This window comes from Tyto alba, unplaced genomic scaffold, assembly GCF_018691265.1.
Source record: "Tyto alba isolate M040663 unplaced genomic scaffold, T.alba_DEE_v4.0 Super-Scaffold_8, whole genome shotgun sequence".
Taxonomy (NCBI): domain Eukaryota; kingdom Metazoa; phylum Chordata; class Aves; order Strigiformes; family Tytonidae; genus Tyto; species Tyto alba.
Genome location: NW_024881329.1, coordinates 5,466,578 through 5,493,629, shown reverse-complemented (window position 1 = coordinate 5,493,629; position 27,052 = coordinate 5,466,578). Strand labels below are relative to the sequence as shown.

Sequence of the window (27,052 nt, the reverse complement as noted above, 5' to 3'; positions counted from 1 at the left end):
AGTCTAAACACACACAGACTTAAGCTCTGAGAGGAAAAATTCAGGAGTCTCATCTGTGTTCTATAAATGCTCCGAGACTGCACATCAATATTCTGCAAGGCTTACTTTCATCTCCTGGAGGAAAAGACAACTTCAGCGAGTAATAGGTACCAATTACATGAAAATTAGGTCAGGTACCTTATGTAGATTACAGTCACACTTGTAATCAGTTCAGAAGCCCTCTGAGATATTGCAGTTTATGGAAATAAGAACTCATGGATTTGGCCAAACTCTAACTTGGAGTGGGGGGAGCAGTGAGAAATATTTCAAGGCTAATGAGAAGTCTGAGTCCACTGGAAGAGAGATGCCTGCTTTTCTAATGAGAAAAGGTGCCTATTTCTAGCCCAGCTGGGCCAGGTAACATGAACTGTTATAATCCGTTTATATTTAAAAGCCTCAATCTAGAGCGAGTGACAAGCTGGCTTTGCCACAACAAGATGTTGAAGCGAAAGCATGAAGGACACATTTAAGTTGTGGTGTCTTTGAAACTCTTGGGCCATTTGGAGTTAGACTGATCTACAGACAAAAGGAGAAATAATGCATCAAGAAGTGTGTAGCATCCAAGTTCATATAGCTCATGGCTTTGCAAGTTCTCACAGAATTAGCACATTCACAAGCATTAAAGGGTGGGTATATAAATAGATCATTCCTTTGGCTGCATTAATACCATGCTTATTAGTACTGATAATGTTCATGGGCAACCCTTCTCTCCTGTCTCTTCCATACAGACACCGTAACATACTGAACTATATTAAGTAGTTCACGGGTAGATGCTTCCAGCAGTAGTTGAAGCTTTGCCTTCCAAAACCTCGCTTACTGTGCTGTGAGTTCAGAAGTGCAGGACCACCTCACAAAGAATAAGTGCTCAGCCTCCCAAAGAATTCTGGAGCAAAGACACAGATGTAGTGATGAGGAAGTTAGCAGTGACCGATTGTTTCCCAACATCTGAAACACGGCAGGTAAGGACTAGATCACCAACCCTTAGGCAGGGGACACAGCCTAAAACCCTAGCCCAGCCCCTGCCTGGCAGCACGCACAGATGGGCAGGCTGTGCTCAGAGCCGTGAGCAGCTGCTCACACCACACTTGCCACCATCAGAGGCTTTCCAGCTTTTAGGCTGACATCATGCAACTGCAGCTTTTCAGTATGGAAACAGGGTGACTCCCTACAGTTACTCATACCTCCATGGTCCAAGCCAACACAAGGAAAAGAAAAAAGCCACATCTGCTCTCCTAGCTGGTCCTGTCCAAAAGGTAAGCCTAGGCATGGATTCACCGCTGAAAGCCAGGGGCTGAAGAGCAGCCCATCAGGACTCCCTGCACACCTACTAGAGTAACTAGCACAAAGTGAAGCAAGCCACTCCACAAGAAGGGCTGTAGAGGCAATTAACTCCTCTAGAGCAGAAAAAGCACAGCTCAGAGGTGTCTGCATACAGGTTCTCCACAGACTGTTCCCAAAATGGTGCAGCAGACACCACACCGTCTGTGGTCCCTGCACACACACAGAGAAGAGCTTTGAAGCAGCAGTCCCCAGGAGGGCCGTGAAAGTGTTATTCCCAGCTCCCACCAGCCAGTGACTCCCACTGTCAATCACACATGCAGCACACGGGCTTCCCCACCTCTCTCTATGCATATGCATACAGGCTTTCTGCTATGCAAATCACAGCGAAATGCATTCAGCCCAGCATTATCTGGCAATGCTGAATGTGAGAGAACAAGTATTAAGCAGCTAGTGCAAACTCACTATGCAGTAATTAACTGACAAGCTCCTGGAAGATCCTTTCATTCTTGCCTGCCCTCAGAGGGGCAGGTGCAGGCAGTAAGGCAGGAGTGTAGAAAGAAACTCTTAGCCCTCCAGACAGTATAGTCTCCAAAGCTGATATTATGGTCAAATAGCACAACCCATAAACCAGCCCTTTTCTGTCTGTCATCATCCTTGCCTTATTGTCCTGGGCTTTGCTTTGTTTGCTGCGAGCAGGCATGCTCCAGTTCTCAGCCACATGCCAGCAAACATGTTGGCATGCTGCCCACCTTAAGTACTGTGTAGGCAGGATGGCGCCTCCAATACTTAAAACAATATTTAATGTTTTACATCATCATGGGTCTGTAGATTATGTTCTAAATCCATGAAGCAACAGTGGATCAGCATGGGGTTTACCAATGCTGTGCAAGGAAATAATGCATGAGGGGAAGAGATTAAGTGTGGAGCACTTGAAATTACAGTTGGCATTAGCTATAGAATAACGTATAGCCTGTGATGACCTACTTGTCCCAGGCTCCACAGTGCATCTAACAGTGGACTTTAAGACAGGCACATATGGAAGGAAGCCTGCCCAAGCAGCAGTTTCACCATTCTAGTTCTACCCTCCCAAGTCTGAAGAAAAATTCCTTTAGGAATTGCTTAGATGAACAGAATTATTAAGTATTAGTAGAGACATTGTTTTCAGAAGAGGACATGGGTGTAAGGTAAAAAAACCTCAAATACAAGCCTGCTTCTCATGCACAAGGAAAAAGAAAATCAACATGACAGGCAGGGAATGACACACAGGTTGATACCGACACACACCACAGACCTCAAGTTTATATTCACAAAGCAAGAATGGATTGTTCTTTCTGCCATTAGTGTTAAAAGGCACCTTAAAGACCTGAGCAAACACCATGGCACTGAAGTGACTAAGATAGTGGTATAAAATGCAAGAGTTCAAGAACAATATCATAAATTAAAATATTTGGCATTTGTTAATAGGAGAAGTTGCCTCAAACCACATGAGGATATCTTAACACCGTCTTCCCAGCTCTATTTGCTTCTTCAGTGATCAAATCTGTTATGAAATTAATTTTACAGGACTAATGAAAATGGCAACCAAATGGGGCTTATTTGTCACTGGCGAGGGTGACAGCAAGGAGCATATCCACATTTCCAGAACAGAAATCTGACAATAAAAAAAAGAAACTGTCCAAAAGAAATAGTGAGATCCACTGACCTCAAGGTCAAGTGACACTTAAGACTCAAATACTGCAGTTCAAGAAGCCACCCATACATTTACATAGGAACTCCTTAGTAGGTACTTAGAGCTGAGTCTAACACACTAGATGCCGCAGGTACCTAGATTGCCCCCCACAGCCACCGCAAGGAACAAAAGCAGCAAAGGAGAGAAGTTTCCCTTAAAGATGAGGAGCTGACAAAGAGACATTAGCCATTTTGCCACAGAAGCAGCCACCTCTGAAATCCAAGTGTCCTGGTCCCACTCAGATCTGGATACAAATACAAGCTATTCTTGCCGTGGTGACTAGCCCTGTGCTTTTCAGTAGAGTCACTTCAGCAAGATGCTGAAGATTTTAGCCCTGGATATCGGGTTGCAGCCACTGATCGGAAGTGACTGAGTGCGCCATGGACACCAAGATCACGTAGAGCATAGCAAGCAGTCCTTCCCTGGAAGGAGACACTGACAGCAGAGCAGCTTATCCTTGTTTCAGTACCAAAAATCCTTTAGGACCAGGCTTCGAACAGAATGTAAACATACTTAAGTGTGTTTCTATTCAACATTTAGTATTTAATTATTTATCTGAATGGACCCTGAACTCAAGTAGTGTTGGACAAGGTTTAACTAGGAGAGGCTTCCCAGCTTACTTGGGGGCATCCATCCTGCCCCATTCCCATTCCTCCCCTGCAGCGTTACAGAAAACATTGTATTTTGAAGTTACATCTGCATGGAAACTCAGATAGTGTTCACTATGGTCCCTCTTGTTAGCTTTTCCACTTCATATCCTTCATTCAGTGGTCAGAACTATTTTTGGATACACAAACTTGAACGGAGACATTTTTTCTGTTCTGCCAGGCTCACAGGACAGTCTCAGCAGCTTTGTAACATACAGGCTCATCCTACCAGCCACGGATAAAGAGGTAGAGACCACCACACTTGCTCCCACAGGTATCTTGGAGCTGTACATGACTTTGAATTCTAGCCTGTAAAAAACAAATTTATTGCTTTTATTTACGAAAAAGAGTTTAAAAATCTGAAATTGAAGCTGTGTCTTGTGCTTGGAACACACTAACGCCTTCTTCATTCTCTAAAAAGTTTGTCTGGCCTCAAATAGTTTTTTCTTGCCTGTCCAGCCACCAAACTGAAGAAAAATAACCAATTATTCACACACCTCTGGTTTTCAGCCGAGGTCTGTTCAAAGAAAGCTTCACTACATAGCCTTCAGTGCTAGTATATTCTCAACACTACAGGACCTTCCCCACACACACTTCTCGACACTTTCCCTCTTCAAAGCTCAAAGAGGACTGACTACTGAAGTCCCCTAGCAGTGCCTTCCCCGCTTATTTACAGTACTACAGAAAAACGCAATTCTGAAGCTAGCTGTAGCCTAGCAAGTGTCATTACCTCACAAGCAGTGCAACTGTTACTCTTTTTACACTGAACTATTCTATTTTACTTAATGGTATTTTTCTAGTACTTCTCTGTAGAGGCTCCCAACTGCTGCTGGGTACAAAAATGCATCTAAATCAGTTGTGCTCCAGAGACATATGCCTACCCTATGATTCCAAGATTATTTCCTCTAAAATTTGATAGGGAAATGTGTAATACTTTGTAGTATGATCCATTTCAACTGTGTTCCACCGAGGTAGGTAATCCTACACTGTCCCAGTTTTATAAGAATCCAGGCAATTTGAATTAATAGCATAAAAGTATAGCACTTACCATAAACATGGAACAGTTGCTTTATTGCACTTGTCAAATGCATTCTTCTCTTTGGTCACAGTTATGGTCAAAGAATTTAACAAAAAATTAACAAGCCATTCACAATAAAAAAGGAACTCAAAAAAATGTCGAAGCTGAAGAACACATCACGTACCCTACATGTTTGAACTCTTACGTTTTTCAATCTTAGCTCTCAGTTCAGTGAGTTTCTTGTAAGCCCCATCTCTTGTTCAGTACAAATTTCAGAGCTGAAAGGACACCAGAGAGGCTCTTCCCTTCAGCCCCCCAACAAATACAGTGACTAAACTAGTTCTAGAACTGTTTACCAAGCTCAAACTTTTTCTGGCTCCATCTCCACTGCCCCATACACCAACCAGGAAGAAAAAGCCATCCTCACCATCTCACCTGGGGAAACGTGCTCATGACCAGCTTTACAGCGGGCACCACTGCCTGTGGGAAGGCTCAGTGCCCCCAGGGCTTAAAGCACCCCTGAGCACTTTGCACGGCCTCCAGCTATTCTCATCTGCCCTGTGGTGATGGAGGATGACCAGCCTGAGAAGCATCACCCCCCAAACTCCTGAGGGCCAAGTGGGACCTACACACGGTCTGAGCTCATATTGAGTGCGGGCTCCTCACATGAGTAACACCACAGGGTCCAGGCACCAGCTTGGCAGAGGACTTTCCCAAAATTCACATGCTTCAACAGGTCCACCCTGAACAAACCCTGAAGATCAAGGGGTTCAGAAGTATTCTGAGCCCCGACACAGAGCACCACCTCAAATCAACAAGGACCCATCACCTAATTTCAGTGGGACCATCCACTCTGGAGGAAAGCATCCGAGACTGGCAGTCCAAAGTTCAGAAGACATAACAGAAACACACAGCTCTTTTGAAAACCACTGCTGATGGCAAAAAAATAACAGAAGGTATGATTAGAAACAGAAACATTCAACTTTGAGAAAAGTGAACGGATACTGCACACAGGATAAAGATCTGCCCTGTTTGCTAAACAGTAACAGAAGCGGTAGCTATGCACAGAATGGCTGACAAGATCATTGCCCAGGTTATTAACCTAGATGGCTCATCATGTGTACAGCCATCTGCCCACAGCCTTGCTTTGTCTCCTGGGTACCTGAGGAGAGCCCAGGGGCTGCCATGCCCACATAGAGCATGGCTGGAGCACACAAATCCTGCAGGGCTGCCAACCCCACACTCTCACCCTGCTGCCAAGCCTCAAAGCTTGGCCACCAAGCAAACACTTGGTTGGTCTAAAAAGTCTGAAAAAAAAGTCTAAAAAGTTCTGTTTTCCAGCAGCAAAGAACAACAGTGGATAGAAAGACATTTCTAGTATACTTACAAGACAAACCCCTTTATTCTTAAATGGATACAAGTGATCTGAAGAAAAATCACGTTCGGTAGTAGATGCAAATCGCTTGACAGACACACTATAAAGCAAACAATTTACTATTTTGATGTGGCATAGTGGTGGTAGAAAGCATAGCTTTATCTGCTTTTACTGCACTGACCTCTGAACCTCTGCATTAGAATTCAAGAAGCAGCTGTGTATTTAGACTCACAACACCCTACATTCCTCTGTCTGCCAGGCACAGCGAGTGTCACTCTGTGATTAGCACAGCCACCGAGAAGGCTGCCGCAGGGGAAGACCTAGTGCCCCTGCCCGAGACAGGTGCACACCCCTGTCACATCCTAAACACGTGTCCTCTGGGCTCCTCATCAGCACTGTCAAAGCAGGCTATTATCAGTAAGTCCAACATCACACAAGGACTCCCAGTAGTTTGAATTTAACATCTTAGTGGTGCCTGTCAAAGGCTTACCTTCTTCCAGGAGTGTAACAGGAAGAGTTTAAAGACAGGGTAGTGGTCAGAGAAGATGTTGATGCAGAAAACTTTTTTTTTTTCCCCCCTCAAACTGAAAAATCAAATTAGTTCTATTTAATAGGATATTTTAAGTCAGCAAACAGGTTTTTCTTCAAGTCTGTCACAGGCCTAGTCAAGAACTATTCTTGTACAGAAAACGTAAAAAGTCATAACAAAAACCTCAGTTTTTCTGAAAATGAGAAGTGTCTAATACTTGTCAGTCATGGTTGTATTTCAGTAATCCTGCAGGCCCAGGGGTCCACATGAAGGTCCCAAACACAGCCTGTTACTTGAGAAAGCAAGGGAACCTCCAGCACATCAGCATTTTGGCCCCGATCCAAAAAAGCACTTAAGCGTGTGCTTAACTTTAAGCACGAGTGCTCCCACCCACATAAAAGGACCACTTATTCACTGAAAATTAAGCATCTGCAGAAATACTTCACTGTATCAGCTTCTTTGCTGAGCATCTTACAGGATTATACCCTATCAAGTGACTTTTTTAAAAAATAAAAAAAAAAAAAACAAACCCACACAACACAAAAACACACACCCACCTAAACAGAAGTTGACTTCAGGCAGGGTTGCCAGGAGCTGCCTGAGCACATGGGACACCACCCTGCAGAGGCCACATCCTCCCAGCTCTCACAGCAGCTGCGCAGCAGCGAGGAGCCTCTCCCGAAGGCAGCGCATGGCAAGAGCTACGTTGGCAGCCTTTGCCTTGTGGTTCTAAAAAAAAGTTACATAGAAGCTCTTCACCCTGACCAAAAGCTTGCCTGCTTCACTAAAGACTGGTGTGTAGAAGCACAAACCTGCCACTAGGCACTACGCTGCCTACACTAGACAAGAATTGCTTCCAGTTAACATGAACTAGGTGTTAGAATGAAATCAGCAATCTACTCCAGGTTGGTTGCTTTGCATCAGGCCCTAAAGACCTTAAATTATGTACAAGAAGGAGGTGGTTAGGGGGTAAGAGCAGCATGGAAATTAATGTATACAGGCAGAGGGTAAGGCAGTAAAGACCAACTCTAAGCAGGCAGTGGATTGTGTCACATCTCCCACACGCATTTTTAGAAGGTCATCACAATCACAAACATTAACTATGGTTCAGCTTCCCACAGCAGAGTACTACTCATCAAATCCTCCAGCTACATTTAGAAAAGAAAAATTACTGCCAGTGATAGATTAGATCTCTCGAAGATAAGTCCATGCCCAAACACCCTGAAGACCTTCTGGGATGAAGTTTATTTATGCCTCCCTCTCGCATGCTGGATCTTCCTCCTTGGGAAAGAAGCCTGGGTACCGAAGGCAGGATGCCAGTATGAGCAACTGGAGAACTCCAGGCTCAGTTTTGTACTCCACAAAAAGCACTTGCCTTAACATTACAATTTAACCTAAGGTTATCATGACTGTCACAGAGCGTAGAACTGGTTTTAAAGCAAGTTTGTTACTAATTACAAGCTACTAATGTCAAGTTTTTTTAGCGGTAGGGGTCTAAAGACACATTTGAGGGAGTGCTGGTAGAAACAGCAAGATAGCAGGTTATGCTTTATAGAGAAATACTAGTCTGACCAAGGCTGCTGGACCTGTCTGAGCAGCTCTGCTTTAAGATGCAGAATAAATCCCTCCTTTGCAGTGCGGCTACAGGGTGCTGCCAACCCACCCTGAAGTCAGAGCCTAAGTTCTGACTTTAAAGAAAAGCAAATGTTTCTGTTTCTGCACCGAGTTGTGCAACAGGCTGCACCCGAGCAGAGAATTTCAGTTATTTGCACTGAAGTCACAAGCCGGCCACCCACCAGGCAGGTTTCCTACCTGCTGCTCCACACCAGGGCGCAGCCTGCACGCAGGACACCAGCACAGGCACCTGGCAGCCCCCGTGATTTGTGACCCATCTGACAAGGATGGCTGGAGCCACTGTTTACAGCCCGGTGGCACTTCTGGCTGTGATGTTCCAGCTGCTGTTGTTGAGAGCACTTTCCTTACTGATTCAGATCAAAGGCTGCACCAACACAAACATGTGGGTTTTTACAAGTCAGCTGTGCACTATAACAAAGGTGTGCCCAAGATGCTCCTTAACATTTCTCTCGTCATGCCCAAAATTGGCATCAGCTTGGGCAAGGATTAAGATCAGGTAGACAGGAACTACCACCCACAACGTCGGTACCGGAGGATGAGGTGATTAAGTGAGACTTAGTAAGCAGTTTTGAATGCACATACAGGACCAAACCAGAGTTCTCGCTCAGCTTTCTATAGCGAACCAAATGCAAACCGGCTTTTTTTATTATCTCATCAGACATACAGGGTCATCACATGACAGAAGGTTTCAAGTGGTTCTGTAAAGAAATCCCTCATGCTTCTTAACTCCATCATTTTAAAATCAGGAGAACAAATAATCTTGCAGAGACACCCAGCATGCAGGTCTCATTACGCAAGAAACAGCAATGCATGGGGTAGAGTCACCAAACACCATGAGTGAATGCAACAGAAGTCGAAGTTTCCTGCCCCATTATTTTGCTGGTGACTCCTAACTTCAAAGTTTTACAAGGAATAAGACAACCATTTTCACATTTGACTATTTAACTTTGAAAGGAATGAAACCTAGGGTTAGCTAGGTTTTTTTTCCACATGTATTGGGTAGAGATTTATTTATCAAGAGATCTTCCTCCTCCTCCTCTCCCCCCGCCCGCCCCCCACTTGACTTTGTGTGGCCCCTCTATGCCAGTATATTGTTTGTGCTTTTTCCGAGACCCTACTTTAAAGTATGACATGTTTATGTAAGAGGCACTGATGGCTAACACAGGCTTCAGCTCAGTAGGGCACTTGGGATGGTGTCACAGAGGAATGCTCTCCCCTGATTTATGAGCGTGTTATAGTTATTCAGGTGGAGTGGCAGGACCTGGCAGTAAGCACCATCACACAGATCAAATGTGTTTTAAGTTCATAGATCAGGCTGAAGCGCTGCCAATCGCCACAGGGTTGTGGCAGTGGAAACTAAGCCCTCTGTTTTTAAAAAGAAAGCAGTGTCTGAAGACAAGGAGCTGCCCTCATCCTTAAGCCTTACCAACCAAAATCTTGCACTGTTCTTATGAACCCTGTTCTGCAATTTGATGACAGATGTGTCGATTCAGAGACAGATGCTTATACTAGCCTGCAAGTTTGACTTATTACAACATTCTTCTCATAAGAATTCTGATTCAGTTGACTGTTTCCAGGTACTTTTTTAACTGCTCGAACACAAGTCCTTAAACTCTTCCCTGCTTAATCTGTCTTATTTATAATAAGTACAAGTTGAAGAAATGTTCTTTAGAAGCATGGGAATTAAGTTTTCATGTTTATAAGCCCATTCACTCTATACTTTGCCCCGCTGTAGAAAACGACCTTTGGAGCACCACCTGCTTCCACAGCCATGGCCCAGCATTTGGCTAGATCCTTTCTACACAAAATGTGTATTTAACATTTCCATCTCTCAACGAAATACGTTCCCATCATTTCCTTCACAGTATGAATAGCTTTACAGCTTGTTCACTTCTGCAGTTTGTACCCTTAAGGGGTGTTCAACTTTTTTTTTCCTTATGCTGTTATACCTTCCCCTAATATTATCAATGTGGCAACACAACTCTGTAAACCTGTTCTCATATAAAAGCCTATGCTGAACTAAAACACCTCCCAAGAAGTAACAGGAGCGCAAGTCCTTCACAGTTTTGTAAGAAGGAGGAAGAAAAGCAGGAAAATAAGTTCCCTTCAACATTTTTCATATTAAAACTCCTGGAACTGCCTAAGTGAAGCCATTTAGGATACTACCTTTTTCTAGGAGAAAGGTATACCAACTTTACAAGTCTGTGTAATAATTAAATGATCGCTATACTGCTGGTCTTGCAGAGCTAGTGGAGAGGTTACCTTGACATGCATGAGTTCAAGTTAAGGATTTACTTGTATGCATGCTGTAGAGACAACTAAGTGATATAACACATCAAAGAAGCCTGCACTAGTTTTCCCTGTCTTGACCAACTCAGAAGTCCTATTCTCTTTCAATAAAGGCAGAAACCCCCCCCACACACACATTGGGGTCAATAAACACATTCAGAATTCAGCTCAAAAACCCAGAAGACCAACCAGAAACACTTCTATGTGCAGTTCTGTACACAACAGTTACATATGCCAATAACCAGCTTGGGGCATGTGACTTCAACCATTCCATCCAGGTTTTCAGACAAGCAGTTTACATTTACACAAATAAAGGATGATGAACTTCCAGTCAGATACCACTCTGGCAACAGAGGGAAGTGCCAACATAATCAAAACCTGGAAGAAGCAAACTACGTTAAACAGCCTCGAAATGCAAGACCCAGGAGAAGAACCAAAATCTCAGTGCATCAGAGCATACCTGACTATTCTTCTCTAAGACCCTCACCTGTCACACAGCATATTTTGGAAATTGCTTCTAACTTCTCTTTCACCAGCTACAATTCCCAAACAACAAATCAAGCTTCAAGGGCCAGCTACATACATTATAAAAATAATAAAAAAGCATCAGAATCTGTTACCATACTTCTTCACACTCCAGAACACCCCCAAACCCACAACCCCCCACCTCAGCCATACTGCCCTTTTATTCTTCAGAAATTACTTTGTACCCACCGATTATCACTTTAAGATGAAAGCACCTTTCAGAGGGTCATTGCTGCTCTGTGAAAAACTACCTCAGTGGAGTTCACATCAACCAGTGCCCCTTCAACCTACTGCTCTCCCCGGAAAACTGCTGCACCTCTCCCTGCCCCAGTGCCCCTTACCTGGGTTGCAGCAATCCTGCCCAAGGGCCCGCACCTCCAGCCAGCTCGGCTGGGGCTGCGCTCAGGGGCAGCACTCTCGTGCACCGCACACACCACCACTCACGGAGCAGCTCTGTTGCGCCTCTTCGCAAAGAGCACTCAATCAAATTTCTGCCCCTGCTCAGTCAATTCTCCATTACAGTTCGAGTCCCAGACTTGGAACTGATCGAGATACGAAACCCCAAGTCAGGGGACTGCCTCACACAGGTTTCCAGGCGGAGAAGGGTCAGGTGAACCCAATCTGTGAGACAGGAGAGTAAAAGGAATCACCTGTAGCTGGGTTAATTGTAAGTAACATCCCCTGCTCTGGGGCAGGACTGGACTAACGGTTTCCTTCTGATGTCTTTGCTCAACGCAGAATGACGACAGGCAGTGGAAAACCCAACTACATGCCTTGTTGAGTTTGAGGGTTTTTTTAGTCTGATTAGGACTTTGCACATTAGCACAGAAAATATGAATCTACATGAAGTTGCTCCTCTTCTTTCTGAAGCAGTAAGCTCAGGGGTAATGATCCTCCAGTTTTGCTACTGGTGTAACACCCCTCCACACTGCACAAGCCCACTTCTCTCCTGGTGTATCACAGGCTGCAGCTTCTCACCTTGGTGGCCCGTTCCAGTATGACAATGTCTTTCTTGTAAGGGGAGACCAAAACTGGACAGTAAAAGTGGCCAGTGAAAATGAAATGTCCATATAAATCACTGTATTTGAGTATTGGGCTGCATAATTGAAGAGTACATGTACAATATTACATGGATGTTTCCATTTATTTCTAATAATTAACAGGTGTGCAAAATTAGTGGGTTTTAAAATGAAATTGTGTCCCCAAACCTGAGGTTCATGCAGTCGAACTCTCATCTTTCCTTTTAGAAAACATTCGTAAGTCGTGATACACTATTTTTTTCTTAGCCTGGAAGAGAATACAGCAGTCTGTGCGGCACATCAGACAGCAGTTATCATCAAAACGTCCTTGGGCCATCAGGCATTTCTTTGCTAAACCATCTCCGTGTATTATTCAGGTAATGTTACACCAACATTTAAAGAGATCTAGTAGCTGAATGATTTGGAGTAGCCTGGTGAGCCAGTTCCTCCCACAGGACTCACAGCTGATCTCTATGTGTCCCACTCACATTCATCAGAGGGTGCTTATGTGGTACAAGGCCAGGCTGCGTAAACCTGGCTGGTAATCCCATTTTGGGTCCAGACTGTGGGAAAGGAAATAAAAGTTTCCTTTTTTCATCTACTGAAATGCTTTTAGCTCCTTTCAGATTTGTCATAACAATACACTTAAGGAATAATCTAGCGCTGGCTTAAACCTGTGTTCAGTACGGACTGCTAAAAATGCCTTCCTCAATTGGGTATGTTACACTGACATACTGCACCTTTCTGTATCAGTTTCATTCCCTTATGATGGATGAAATTCAAAGGTATTACACAAAGTAACAGTTAGCCCCAAGTGAGGCAGCTAAACCTACAAATCTGGATGTACAAGGAATATGACGTAGTCCAAGCTAATTAATTACTCTATATCCATCATCATTCCGCCATTACAAAGTTTTTTCCCCTTCCTCTCAAGGGCTTTTTTCCTTCAGTCTATACCATTTCTGACTTCTTTCCATTGATGCGCAAAGCTCTAAGGCTCTCTTACGTGAACTTAGGCTTCTTCCCCAGGCCTATTGGCATCATTTCCATGCATGCCCCTCTGAATTTCTTGCTGTTTTCTTCCAAAGGATGTGTACCTTGAGTTTAGTGCTGAAGATTTGAATTGAACACAAGTCCTCGGTGCGTTCTGGAGGTTGCTCTGTAGATGTCTGCTGCTCCTGCTTCACTCTTCAAGACCTGTTCTGAAGCCAGCAGAGACAGGAGCAAGGTGCTGTAACTACCGTCTCTCAGTATCTCCTCTCCTCCTGTTTCAGTGGAGGGATGACTAGGTAGGGAGCAGAAACCTTCCTCACACCCCTCTCCTTTCCGAGCAGAGGCCCAGGCACACCCGTGGAGAGGCACCATGCTAACTGGCAGCTGGCACCGTCTGTCTCCCAGCAGCAGGGCATTAAACAGTATTAACAAACTGCTATACAGTTCCAACATGATGTCAGTGGTATTAACCTCTGTCATTCCTGTATCAGCCCTAGCGAATTACTTTTTCATTTTTTTTTTCTTTAAAACTTACCTTTGAAATATTCCATAGTGTTAAAACCAACAGTGGCTACTTAAAAGAGCTTTTATTTTCCAATTTTGAAAACGAACTATCAGTTATCAGTAGTGACTATGCTCAACAACAGCTGAATTTATCTCATTCATAATCATTACTGAGCTTTAAAAAAGCAAAGCCTTCATACCCTGCAGACCTGTGAGCAGCTTTTGCGAGGTACTAAGATTTGCCACTTACTAGAGAAAATATAAGCAAATTACTCTGAACCAGTGTATTATAGCAAATCTGCTACTGCTGTCAGGAATGTGAAATAGAATAATCTTTTCTCAGTTCAAACTAGTAACCTGAGCACAAGCAATTATTTTTATATGGTATACTCACAAAGCCTCTTACAATCTTACAGTATCTAGGTATGAATCGCTTCCTAGCTCAAAACAAAATAAATGCCAAGACTATAAACAGATGAGATAAAGTCTGTAGGAAGAGAGAGTAATTATCATTTATTACAGTAATAAAGATAACTGGAACAAGATACAGTTTTCCATGTTTCAACCACATCTATAATCTTAGATCACTGATAGGAACACACCTGTTGAATTTCACTGTGATGATTCAGGGTCAATCTGCTTTAAGATGATCTGAAAAATTCCTGGATTTTCAACTATTTTTTTTTTTGTACTTATAGATTAAGAAGGTGTTATTTCCATTGATCGTATACTTTCTTACTTACCAGCAAACTCCCAGATATGAGACAAGGCTAATACAAACTCAGGTTAAGTACAGTTACATCCCCCTGTTGCCCACAATGCTTTAAGATGTCCACTTTATCACAGTGAAATCTTTACTTCTAGAAAATAGGGTGGGGCTGTCAGATAAATGTTTGCATGGCAAACTAGTCCTGCCCATCTCTGAGTCTACACTTAACGCCTAACAGCTATCGGACTTAATAGGTACCAGGAGTGGATGTGCAAGGCCAGATGGAATGGGAATGCTTTGTACTCCCATGCACTGTATCAGCCACATTATGCAGTTTTTTCTCCAACTTGGGTTCAAGGTGTTTGAAAACAAGCTTTACCTCTCCAAAGAAGTTCATGTGATGTAAACATTCGATTGAAAATTGAAAGAGGATGTAGATTTGCCACTTCTGGTTCATGTGTGTAAAGCAGCTGGTCCCAGTGAACAGTGGCAAGGATAAACCCATCTTCTTCGTGAATGACACGGCAACAAGGGATGCTGCCACCAAAAGCAAAGTCCGCTCTGTACCAGCTCAGTACAAACCTCCATCACAAGGAGCATTTCTGGATGAGTGAGCTGAGAGCGCAGCACAGGCACTGCAGCCATGTGGAAGCAGATGACAGGAGGGAAAGGATGCAACATTTGCAATCCTTCAGCCCTGTTGCAGACCTCCTGAGAAAGTGTATGCTCCAGGTTAAACCAGGTCTTAGAGACACCCTCAACCAGGCAGTGAACCAGCCAGCAGCACCTCAGGGAGAGGCAAATCTGCATCCCTGTGGAAATGGCAGAAGACTGATTAATTTAATCCCATGCCCTTTCTAAGAAAAGATAGTAACGGGCAAAATTTGTACAAATGTACCAGTGTCTTCTTCCCCTTCTGGCATAGAAAAGGAGGAGCAGATTCCACATGTCCACCCCTCCCTTGATCACTGCAGTCAGTAGAAGCAGGGGGGAGAAGGGGTTTTCTGCAAAGCCTGTGCCTTTGAGGCAGCAGAAGGGCAAGAGCTCAGTTTTACGACTCTTGGCCCCAACACAATTTACCATTTACAAACTAATCCTTCTCCGTTCGAGAGCACAAGGCCTGCTAAAGCTCTCATGTCCACTTCTCTGATTCTTCATTGTCCACACTGACAGAGAGAAGCCGAAGACCTAATCGGTGTGTAATTCAATAGCTGTCCAGGCTGTGTCCCAGCACAATGCTCTGCTTGTAGTGCCACGGGTTAAGTCAGCCAGCTACTGTTATGCACCACAGCAGGTGTGAAGAATGTCACTCGGTCTAACTGTATGTTACTACTCTGTCAAGGTCCATTTCTGATGCTACTTTCACTCACCACTTAATGATTGTTTTTCATACTGGCACCAAGCTAATTGCTGGCTGTATGGTAAAAGGGCACTTTCAGTATTTTTGACCCCAAATTGGGAATTTCTGCACAGCATAACATGGGCCTAATACAAAATAAACCCCACTGTTCTCCAGATCCCCAAAACATGGAGGCCTGCTAAAAAGCTCTGTATTTCCTTAGTCTTAATCCAGCAATTAGTAAATTACGACTTACTACACCTGAAGTGCTTCACTCTCTTGCTCCTCACCAGACAGGACACTGGGCATGGCCACACACGTTTTGGGAATGGCTTAAATCCACAAAGCTCCGTGGTACCTAATTACATTTAAATCGCAAGAGACAGGTACTTCAAAAAATTCTTATCCACATGTAGGTGGCTCAAAATCTCTGGAAAACAAAATTAAATATGCTGCCACACTTAAATACAGATCTCAGGCCACTTTGAGAATAACATTTGGTTGTTTTTTTAAAAAAAGTTTACTACTCCAAAAGTAGAAAGTTACACTTCCATTTTTCTTGAGTCCTACGACAGTGCAAGGAAGCCGAGGAAGAGAAGTACAGAGGAAGAACGCAGGGCAACACCTGCCACTTCATCGCCAGTGAAGCAGCAATGGGTGTGTGTATCATCCAGCCATGCTACTGGGCAGATAAGGAGACACTGGGGAACTATTGCTGATAAACCCACAGCAGCACGAGTGAACTGTAATTTACTGAAAGTGGCAAAAACACAGGGACAGTAAGCAGGAACACATCAGAAGATGTCTTCCCCTCGCACAGATGTGCATCACATACTTGTAATAGTCATGTCTGATGTTTCTTTCCATGTATGACAGTGACATGCCCAAGGGATGTGAACACACAATGAGCACAGAAACTCCCTATTTCTAATGCATCTATTTCCTTAACAGCCTTGACAATTTCTTTCATGTACAGTTTCTGGTGCTATTTCTCTAATTCCTTAATTTTCATGTGGAAGCAATACAAACAGGAGGAATATCTGACAGAAGAGATACACTGGGACAGAAATTGTGCAGGCCCAGGAGTAGAGCAGGAGTAGTTTTTCGTCCAAAAGAACAAATAAATGAAGTCAGATGGATAACCTGACCAATCCAAGAAGAGGATATACCAAAATGGAAACAATTTCACTGCTACCACATACATTATCTTGAATCAATATATCTGACTGTCTAGAGTATTTCTATGTAATTCTAGACAAGAATTATGGTTACCAATCTTACCTAATCCTGTAATAGGGATTAAATACTTTGTCAAGACTTTCAATCCTGAAAAGGCAGAGAGGAGATGAAGAAAGACCACTTGATACAGAAAAGGTCTTAATATTCATTATTCAAAATATGAATTGGGCATCTGTATTTACAATCTTTAACAAGTCTTGCTTAGTGCTGAAGCCAAGCTGCTCATTTCACCCATACTCATCTACTGTCATCATTGACGGCTAATTTCCAAACATGGCCAGACACCAGTTTACATGGCAAGGGTCATGAGACATTCTTGCATTCTGAATCAGGATTTAGCGACGCCATGTGCCAAGCCTTAGAAGCATGCAGAGCATTTGCAACTGAGCACCTGCGGAAATCCCATTTCCTGACAAAGAGAAGCCTCCAATATTCATGTTTTTCTCCTGCTCTTAGGCCATGCTGTAATGAAATATGGGCTGAATAATCCCTTTATAGCTACAGAGGGGAATGTCCTTGCATAGCATTTACCCCTCCTTACAGAGGTTCAGTGGGAACTTGGTTGAGAAAACAGCAAAGATATAACGAATTAAAAGCCTGGCTGATGGGCTATGACCGAAACCACGCACAGGGTAGGGATACAAAGTGAATATGAAGGTTATCAGAGAAACTGGAAGGACTCTGGTAACCTTAGTGAATGCAGGTAAGAGGACAGGACCCTAAGGAGTCACATTAAATTCAGTGTTAATGCTCAGATTGACACATGCAGGCACAGACAAAAGAGTGCACACTCATGGCAAGGGAGGTCAGGAGGGCTGTCGCTGGCAGGATGTGAATAATCAGGGAACACAGGACAGAACAGAGACCTCTCCCAGGTCAGTGAGAACAGTCCACGGGGTGTAAGTTGAAGGCAAGACGGAAGGGACTTGGAAGGGGCTGGCTGTGAGACCAGCAATGGGAATGACTTTGAACAGCTTCTACTGTAAGACTCCCTGCTCTGCGAGACACTCCCCCAGCACCTTCTGCTGCAGACCCGGGTTGCCCGTACTCTAAGCTGCCTTATTCCCTTTGAAGGCCGTGATTCCCTTATCCCAGGAAACCTGCATCCTTATCTTGTCCCCTTCACTCTAACCCCGGGTTGCTGCTGCTCCATCTCTGACACGGGCTATCCGTGTCCCCACCAGAAGCTCTGGCTGCTACCTCCCAACCATCCACATCTCTACATGCCCCCACATTGTCTCCTCACCCTCCACTTCCCTGACACTGTTCCCTGTGGCTGGTCCATAACCCCAGATGATCTTTGCTTGTGTTTTCTTCCCTCGCTGCTGGCTTCGGCAGTGTGTGATGCCCAAGCTATCACACATAGCAGACTATTAGCCTGTATACTGTTCCGTGCCTTATCTCACTTTTGCCAGGGTGCCCACTGGAGCTTTAAACCAACGACTCCAAACACTGGCCAACTGTGAAACACGAGCAGCCCTCAGTATTTCTCACACATCATCATGTACCTCTATCCTGTCTTTAACTGACAATACAGGTTTGGCAGTTCAGAGATCAATCATTTGTTTTGGCCCTGCTGGTCATTAGTGGTGCCTCGGCCTCATTTCAACAACCATCATCCATCACAGCGCTATGCAGGCCCAGTGCACACAGTGACAGCCACCTTCCCATTTCCACCAGGAAATGCTAGAACAGCTTTTGTCTGCTAAATACCGAGTATAAAAATCAGGTCTTGGTGGCACACTCCCTTTTCCTTCCTTCCTGCTGATCAGCTCGTCCTCTGGGTACTTCAGGGGACCTACCCCCTCCTCTTGGCCATGACAGTGTACATTCAAACAGCTGCTAGGGCTGGATGAAGCACCTGCTCTGGGCAACAGCAGCTGGAGTTCATTTTGGGTCCAAAGGGCCGAGGCCAAGCAGGCTGACCGCATGTGCACTAATCCAGTATCATCACCAACTCCACCAACAACAGGTGCCTCTTTGAAGAGGGAGGGAAAAAGTATTTGGGGAGGAATCAGAGCTTTATAAAGGACATTATGGGCCAAGTCCTCAGCTGGTACATGCTCAGTTAAAGCATGTACTCTCTTGAAGTTATATGAGTAATGTCCATATACACCAGCAAAAGATTTGGCCCACTCTCAGTGCTGCTTCTCTTCTCTTTTTCGTTCTCCTAATCATTTTTCACCTCCTCTCTTTCCTCTACGCTGATATTCATTTAAAAGAAGAAAATAAACCTTCCTATCCTTTGCTTCAGATCAAACAGCTGAAAGTCACAAGCTACATACACCAGACTTCAATATCCTTCTCTCCATAGGTAACAATCTCACCATTGCCTGACAAGATGTGTCCCTCAGTCCTGCTTGAGTCCTGGAGTCCAGATCATGAGTGTACATCAGCAGGAACAAGGGCGATCCCATTCTAGAACAAATCAAATCAAACACTGTCAAGGTCCACTAAGAGAGGTCTTTCAGCACAGTCATCGTAAGAATTGCCATGCGCTTGCTCAGGCCAGTGGTCCACACGGCCCAGTGCATTATTTCAATGTACGGCTACTAGAAAATGACACGGGAAGAGAGTAAAAAACCCCTGCCAGAAACAGCTATTGGCCAGATTGGCTCCAAGGAAAATTCTCTTCTCATCTCATTTTGCTAGAAGTTGTTTTATGACCCAATGCGTACAAGTATCTTTTCAGAGTCCCTCTTAGTGTATTACTGATAAACACTTGTATTACTGAAAGTGTCTATGTTTTTTCATTTCTGAGTCCTGCCATTCTGAGCTCCAAAGGTCAGTTCTGCAAATCTGGTCTCATTCCTTGCAGTTACTCTTGTGCTTGTTTCTAGAGAACCTGGAAGCTCTCTGGAGCCTCAGAATGGAGCTGGATTCACAAAGGTGGCACTGCAGAGCACTGCCAAAAGCACTCTGTTCACCAACATGAGTAAAAGCAGGTTTTCCCACTTCCTGTCGGTGCACTATTAGAGGAAAACATGACCTTGCTACAAGCTGCTCAGGTGAACCAGTCAAAACCTTCACAACTGTATTCCAAAATGTATTATCCTGAATGCTGCATCTTTTAATTCATGACTTTCCAAGATTTACATTTGTTTAAGTCCCTTTCCCCATGGGACCATGTCTCAGCTGGGTTATATCGCAAAAAGAAGCCAAGCAGAGACAGTTGAAGGAGCAGAGCTGGTGGTGAGAATAGCACAGGCAGAAAAAATAGTCTCCAATCAGTAACAGCTACTGGCATCTCACCCACAAGTACACACACGTGTAAACTGTACTGTGTTGGACAGGTATAAATCATACTGTGTTGGCTTGCCCATTTAAATAAGTCTCGAGAATTTCCCTTGACAAACACTGCAGGACAGGCCAGACAGCGCCATTCACCAATGCAGAGACACACACACAACCACACAGCAACGTCCAGTGCTAGAAACATATTCTCAGCTTCTGCACCCACAGATTCCCTCTGAGGCTTTAACCACAGTTCTGAAGTTGGAAAACATCAAAGCATGTATAAACATACAAAGAAGGCAATATCGCACACTTATGCATCAGTTTTGTCCACATACACGCCTGAGGGAACCACATGGTAATCACCACTTTGCACACTGAGCAGTATGGATACCTACACGTTACTGCCCTTCACAGCAAAAGCAATAAAACCCTCCTAGCATCTGACAGGCACAGAGCTCGTCCTAGCCCTCTGAATCCTCTCTACGGCTTGCTGTCACTGGGCACATTTTATGCAGGCCAGCTGCACAGGATTTATTCAACCAGTTTTGGAGTATCAAAGCTAACTTTTTTTTGTCTTTGCCCCAGGCAAGCGCTTGGTATGCAGTACTTAAATCAGAGAACAAAATGTTCTGTGAAATTTGTAAATACTCAGCACAGTAATTTCTAAATTCTAAAAAAGATAACAAATGGAGCTAGTGGTATAAAAATAAAGTAAAGCATTTCACTGCATCACTGTGAGTAATGCCACTGTGTCCTAGAGACCAGAATAAATAACTTCCCAAGATGATCAATTAATGGTGCTGACTGCCTTAAGTGATAGGAAACAAACACACTGAGTTACACCTCATAATTCCAATGAAATCAGGAGACTGCACAATTCAGTAAGTGCTCTGCATAAAGACGCTAACACTGAAAACGATTTGTTTGATCCTTGCAAACTGGCACAAAGGACTTTGCCTGGGAAATACTGCCACAAACAGACTACAATCTAACACCTAGCAATGGAAGATTTTTATCATGTATTTAAAGCCATTAAAATGGAATTAAGGCAGAAAATGTTAGGGAAAGATACCCTAGGGAATCACGACACTTAACACTATGAAGGATAGTATGTACATTGCCTAAAAGAGCTGTTTTGAGAAGAAAGCAACAATAAAGAGACATTTGTGACTGGAAATAGAAGAGGAATTACTTCATTGGAATTTAGCATACCTTTTAAGGTCTATGATGTTTGAGTAAAATTATCCACTTCTGTTTTGTCTGATTCAACACCACTGAATCCATATTAATACAAAATTTAAAACAAACACTTATCTGATGAATGTTTACATTAAAGTTGCAAATAAAGAACCTTTTCATATTTTTTTCTCAAGCATTTAAACTTTGAAAGGACTCTTTTTCAAACAGAAACTGTGAAAAGGGTTCATTCATTATTTTTTGGTGACTACGAAAGCTAGAACATTTAGTATAATTTCCTCTTCACCTGCAAACATTTCACACCATCTCTTACCACATCTGTGGCTTTAGTTTCTTCTCTCTCAAGACAAGTAGCAGATGTCATCCGTCAAACCATTTAACTCCCAGGAGTACCTGCACTTCAGAAGCAGGTGCTCTTGGTACTAGCAGGGACTCTATGAACATCATTAGCAGCATACATCAGCAAGACAATAAATGGTTTCTGGATCTTCATCCCTTGCCCATAGCTTACTTCTGCTAGCCTCAATATTCTGAGTATGCAGAGAGTGCATCTGCTCATGCTCACCTCAGAGAGGTCTCATGTTCCCTCAAGGGCCATCTGGAACACAGAGTGCACCTACTAAAGTTTTCCCTGCCTGGAAGGCACTACCTGCAGTCACTAAATTCAGATGACACACTGTGCAAAAAAAAGCACTGCTTTTTTTTCAACATGTCAAGTCTTATTTCCTCATTTGTCCAAAAGTAAGTACAGATTCTTACCCATAGCTGTGGCAAGGGAGGTAAAACAGAAAGGCAAGGTATACAAATTATGACACACTTTAGGCAGTTTGGGATTGCACAATCCCCTTATGCAACATGTTGCCTAGGGTGTGCCACATGTTTTCAGGAATTCGACAGAATCCCCCTTAATTTGCTCCAGTGCTGAGCCCCACTGGCTCCAACATGCAGTAAGTGACTGGACTTAAAATATACCGTTGACAGACTGGAAGGATGAGCCTTAAATTTGCTGGCCTATGCTTTTTTAAAATGTACCCTGAAATAACAATTACAAAATCTGAGAGGCAGATGTACCTTACCAACTTATTCTAACCCCTAAGCACAGCCACTTTAAAAAAACCCAAAAGGGTAGTATCATCCAGTACCACTTGAAATTAATCGTCCACTTACATCTTAAATGTATTTGTAAGAGAAAAAATGGAAGCTGGGGGGCCAATACTGCTGCCTAGGCTGAAGTTTGCTCAGCCTGGCTGCCAGCCCTCAGCAGGCAGTGGCAGAGGCAGAGGCAGGGAGCACAGCCAGCACCCAGGGCTCCGGCACTCCCTGCTGCCTCGCTGCCGAAGCCAGACCGCAGGCTTCCGCAGCATGGGCAGAGGCACGGCAGTTAAAGACACAGACGAAGCCTAGTCTGCACACCTAACAATTCTGTAAATGCAAGGAGAAAAGACTAGGGGAGAACAACTCACTGTAGGTGAATCGTCAACATTTAAAACTGCATTCAAAAGAGTTATGTGCTTAGGAGAAAATAGTGACATACAGCTCCTACACACAAGTCAGAGTGGCTGCAGCTCAGTTTTACCTGCGGCCCCAGCATTAAGAAGTCTACACACATGTACACAGTCACACACACTCAAACATGGCCACACGCAGCTTGACTTGAGATGCAACAAGCTAGCTGAAGGTGTCAAACATAAACCAGGTTGAGGCAGGGTAACAGCCACAGCCGAGAGACTACCCATGCAGTTAGGTAAGACTCAGTTCCATCTTTGAGGCTTCACAGCAGAGCTCCCCGCCACACACAGAGACCCCAAAGCTGCTGTTGGCATGGAGATTTCACGGGGGCCCACAGAAGAGGGGGTGGGAGCAGAGGGAGAGGACAAATCTGCCCAAGCACTGTAGTTGTGGCAGCAGCTGCAAAGAGCCAACAGGGAGAGAGAGAAGGGAGGGGTGCCTGGGGAGTGGCAGGAGGGCAAGGGCAGGCGCTGAGCAGGCAAGCTGCATCCTGAACACAAAAGTCACAGGGCAGCTCTGAGCATCAGCCACAGTGGCCACAGCAGCTCCCTGCTGCGCTGCAGGGCCCTGCGCCCCGCCGCACCCCGCAGCACCCTGCAGGGGAGGAGCTGAGGCTGCCTGTCTCCTCACGGCATCACCAGAAGCAAACACTCTGCTACGGGAAGGGTCTCATGGTAAAAGCGAGCATTAATTAAAGATAATCTAATTTAAAAACTGCAGAGAAGAAAATTGTATGAATTAAGAAACCCTCCTATACCTGTCCTGTGACACAAGGTTAAAGATAAGCTTTGCTTGTATTTCAGAAACTCTTATGAGCTTGGCTTCTATTTTTGTTTCAGACACGTCATAAAAATGCCCACGGACTGCGGGCAGGTTCCGTTTGAAGGACAAATTTCTGTCAGTAAAGTTTCAAAGAACTCTCTCTGTATCACAACGGTTTATATTATCCAGCATTTGGAAAGCTCCTTAAGGAAGAACTTCATTGCAAAAGAAGAGACGGATGAGCTAACTTCTCAGTATCTGAGCCATGCAGACTTGTGTCAAGGAAGCCCATGGAACTGAACCGCCCGAGATAACAGTTACATCAGAGGCGCAAAATGTCGCAACTTTAGCAGGCTACTGATGCAAAGTGGGAAAACTGAATGAAGTCAAAAAAAGACATGGCTGTTTCCAGTACAACTGAAGAACATCCTCAAACATCTCAACTGGCTTTAAACACTGCAGTAAAGGATGTTTTGCAAATACAAAAATATCCGTGTGAGGAAGAAAATCTTTGACTCCCTAGAAAAGGAAAGCAGTGGAAAGGTACACTGTGGAGTATTTGGGGTGCCAAAAAAAGCCACTTCAAAAATTACTTCCAAATCAAAATTAATCCAGGTATTTTACAGACAGGATTTCATTGTGGTGCCTCATTTTAGTAAACTGAATATATATATAAAACACAGTACCTGTAAGCCCAAAAAATAGGCTCCTGTCTGCTCTGTTTGCTACCGACAAGATTAAGACTCTGACTTCAAGGGGACTAGGCTTTAACTTCTACTTGTGGGATATCCTTCTCTTGTGTTGCCAAAACACACTGATTTCACAGCACTGCAATGAACTGGATTTTTCCATTTGCTCCGTGACATACAGACAAAAAGTATTTTCCAGAATGTCTGCCTCACAGCCTGGTCACAGTACTACTGTCATCCCAGGGCCATCTCATGTTTTGCTGATGACTACTTTTACCGTGAGACAGTTAAAAAAAGTTATTTTTCTATGCTTACTCAAGTAGTAAGCTCCCAAATTTCAGGCTGCTTTTTTAACTTTATGAGTCATACAGTGCAAAAAGGCAACAAAACAACTCAGAAGTCTTGCTGGCTTTTCCTCCATGGAAAAAGGAAATAAAAGAGTGGGATCTGATAAAATAGTGAAATGAAGTACCTGTTGAGAATGGAAAAGCATACAGAAAAATGGGTTAAGTGACTTCAAGTCCAATACAAGCAATTGTGAATTCACGGGTGTTTGTATGAATCATTCTCCATTTCCTGCCAGAGACCTTAGGTTTCACTTAATTACAAAACAAAATCATGAATGAAGAAGGCGAATTCACAGGCATACATATCAGGCATTTATTTATTTATTACTTTTTCCTCACACAGCCCTCCGTTTTCATCATAGCTATTGATGGGCACTGAATGATCACATAAGAAAAAAGTCTGGCAGCATTAAATACACTATTTGCAAAGCACATGAAAAATCTGTCACAGCTAGAAAGAAGCTAACAGATGGGAGCTGGATAGAAGCAACAGCCACAACTCTTACTACCTGTGGTTAACAAACAATATAACCTCCTGATTATAAAGTGCAGCTTAAAGAGCCTAGCTTTAAATGAGAGAGAAGTAAGGCAGAAAACAGCCAGATACAACTAATTGTTTGCATAGTAGTGTCGGTAGAAAGGATAGTTTCACATGATTGCTAAAGCCCACTGACAGCAACAGTCCTCTCTGCAGCACTCTGCCAACCAAAAAAAAGGAAGGGGGGGAGTGGGGGGCAGGGCAGGTATGTGCGGGCGTGTGTGTAAAAGACCTTATTTTTCTGGAATTTTAACTGCAGTTTTGTATACCATGCTGTGGTTGTTTGACTTCCCAGTCTGCCATACATGTTCAACACTCTTTAAAAAAAGTATTGTACCAAAATCATGACAAATTATAAAAATAGAGACATCTTTCATAAAGGCATGTGCCTAACATTGCACATTTAAATAATCCTAGATAATGGGAATAAGCAGGATCAATCCTATCACCTATTTATAGATGTCACCAACTCTTTCTGCAGTGACATGCACATAACTATCTGCTCTTGTTTTCATTCAGTCGGGATCACTCAGTGTCCAACCCTCTTCACCCCAACATCAGTTCACTGACGAAATCTGTACATACTTCCAGGACCTAGTGGGAATAAGGATCTAATCCAGAGTCAATTTTATCGAAGAGATATACAGATACTGTTACCCCAAAAAAGTAATAACTTTTCCAAAGCACACAGTTTGGGAGAGAGATGCAAGACTTTCCCTTCAGTTTAAGGCAGGTGGGAAAAAAAGCAGCCTATCTTAAAAGCAACCCTACCTGATAGCAGGTAGCTGCACTTACTCTATGCCATGTTGAAATGTTGTAACTAAGAAACTGAGGGAAGCGCTTGTTCCCCAGGATACAGAATTCCTTGAAAACCAAGACTTGAGATCACAAGTTTTTGGAACAGATGATACTCTCCTCAGTAACCAGCATATGACACCACCTCATTCTATATAGCAAGAATCCCTACATTACTTTGTGATGGGATTTTTCCAGAATACATTTGATTACAGTACAAATGACATATATTTCCTTTAGTTCTATGAAGCACAAAGTAAAATAAATCGAACAGTGTTTAATAAAAAGGGGTTAAAGAATGTATGGAGATTAAGGAAATTTAGTCAATTTTCAGATCAGCCCCATACATCACAGGTGGCCTTAAAAAATGTCTTTCTTAGTTCTCCATCACTGAAATGGGATAACTTGTTGACTTCTGAGGGATCAGAAGTCCACTAATACAGATACAAGCATCTGTGAGTTAATATGCTCAGAAATTACTGTCATGAATGCCCATCTAACAAAATACAACTATAAACTTTTCCACAGAGACACTAGCACACTTGCCTTCTATTGTGATTTCACACTTCAAATTATCTGAGCTGCCCACAGAAAGGAGTCATCAAGTATTCTATTTAAATTACGATGTCAGTGCATACACACACACACACACACACACACCACACTTGCTGTTCCTCTTCCGAGGCCATCAGGGATATTCTGGAATAATAAAACACTACTTTACTAGCTAAAACAAAAACAGTTGGAGTGGAGGGAGCTAAAAGATAACTGTTAGAAGTACATCCTCCCAGCAGAAATTCCTACTGCTCCAGGGAAAAAGAGGACGCTTATTGAGAACTTCAGAACAAGGTTGAACTAAGGTCATATATTGTTGAACTGTCTTGTCAATTAATATATTGTAAATTATGAAATAAGGTACTTACTTTAGCCTTGCAATCATTACAGGTATACTTTACTCACATGCAGTTTTACTCAAATGCTTAAAATAAGCACGTTTAAATGTTGGTGTTTTTTTTAAGTGAATTTAGCATGCTATTTTACATTTTATTTGCTGAAACTTCTAATTTACCTTAACTACAGCAGGAAGAATTGGAAGAATGAAAAAATG

General features: G+C 43.4%; 1 long non-coding RNA gene across 2 annotated transcripts in view; it reads right to left on the bottom strand.

Annotated features, from left to right (window-relative positions):
* LOC122152594 overlaps positions 1–27,052 on the bottom strand; it is a 65,156-nt gene that overhangs the window by 30,562 nt on the left and 7,542 nt on the right. The window lies entirely within an intron of this gene.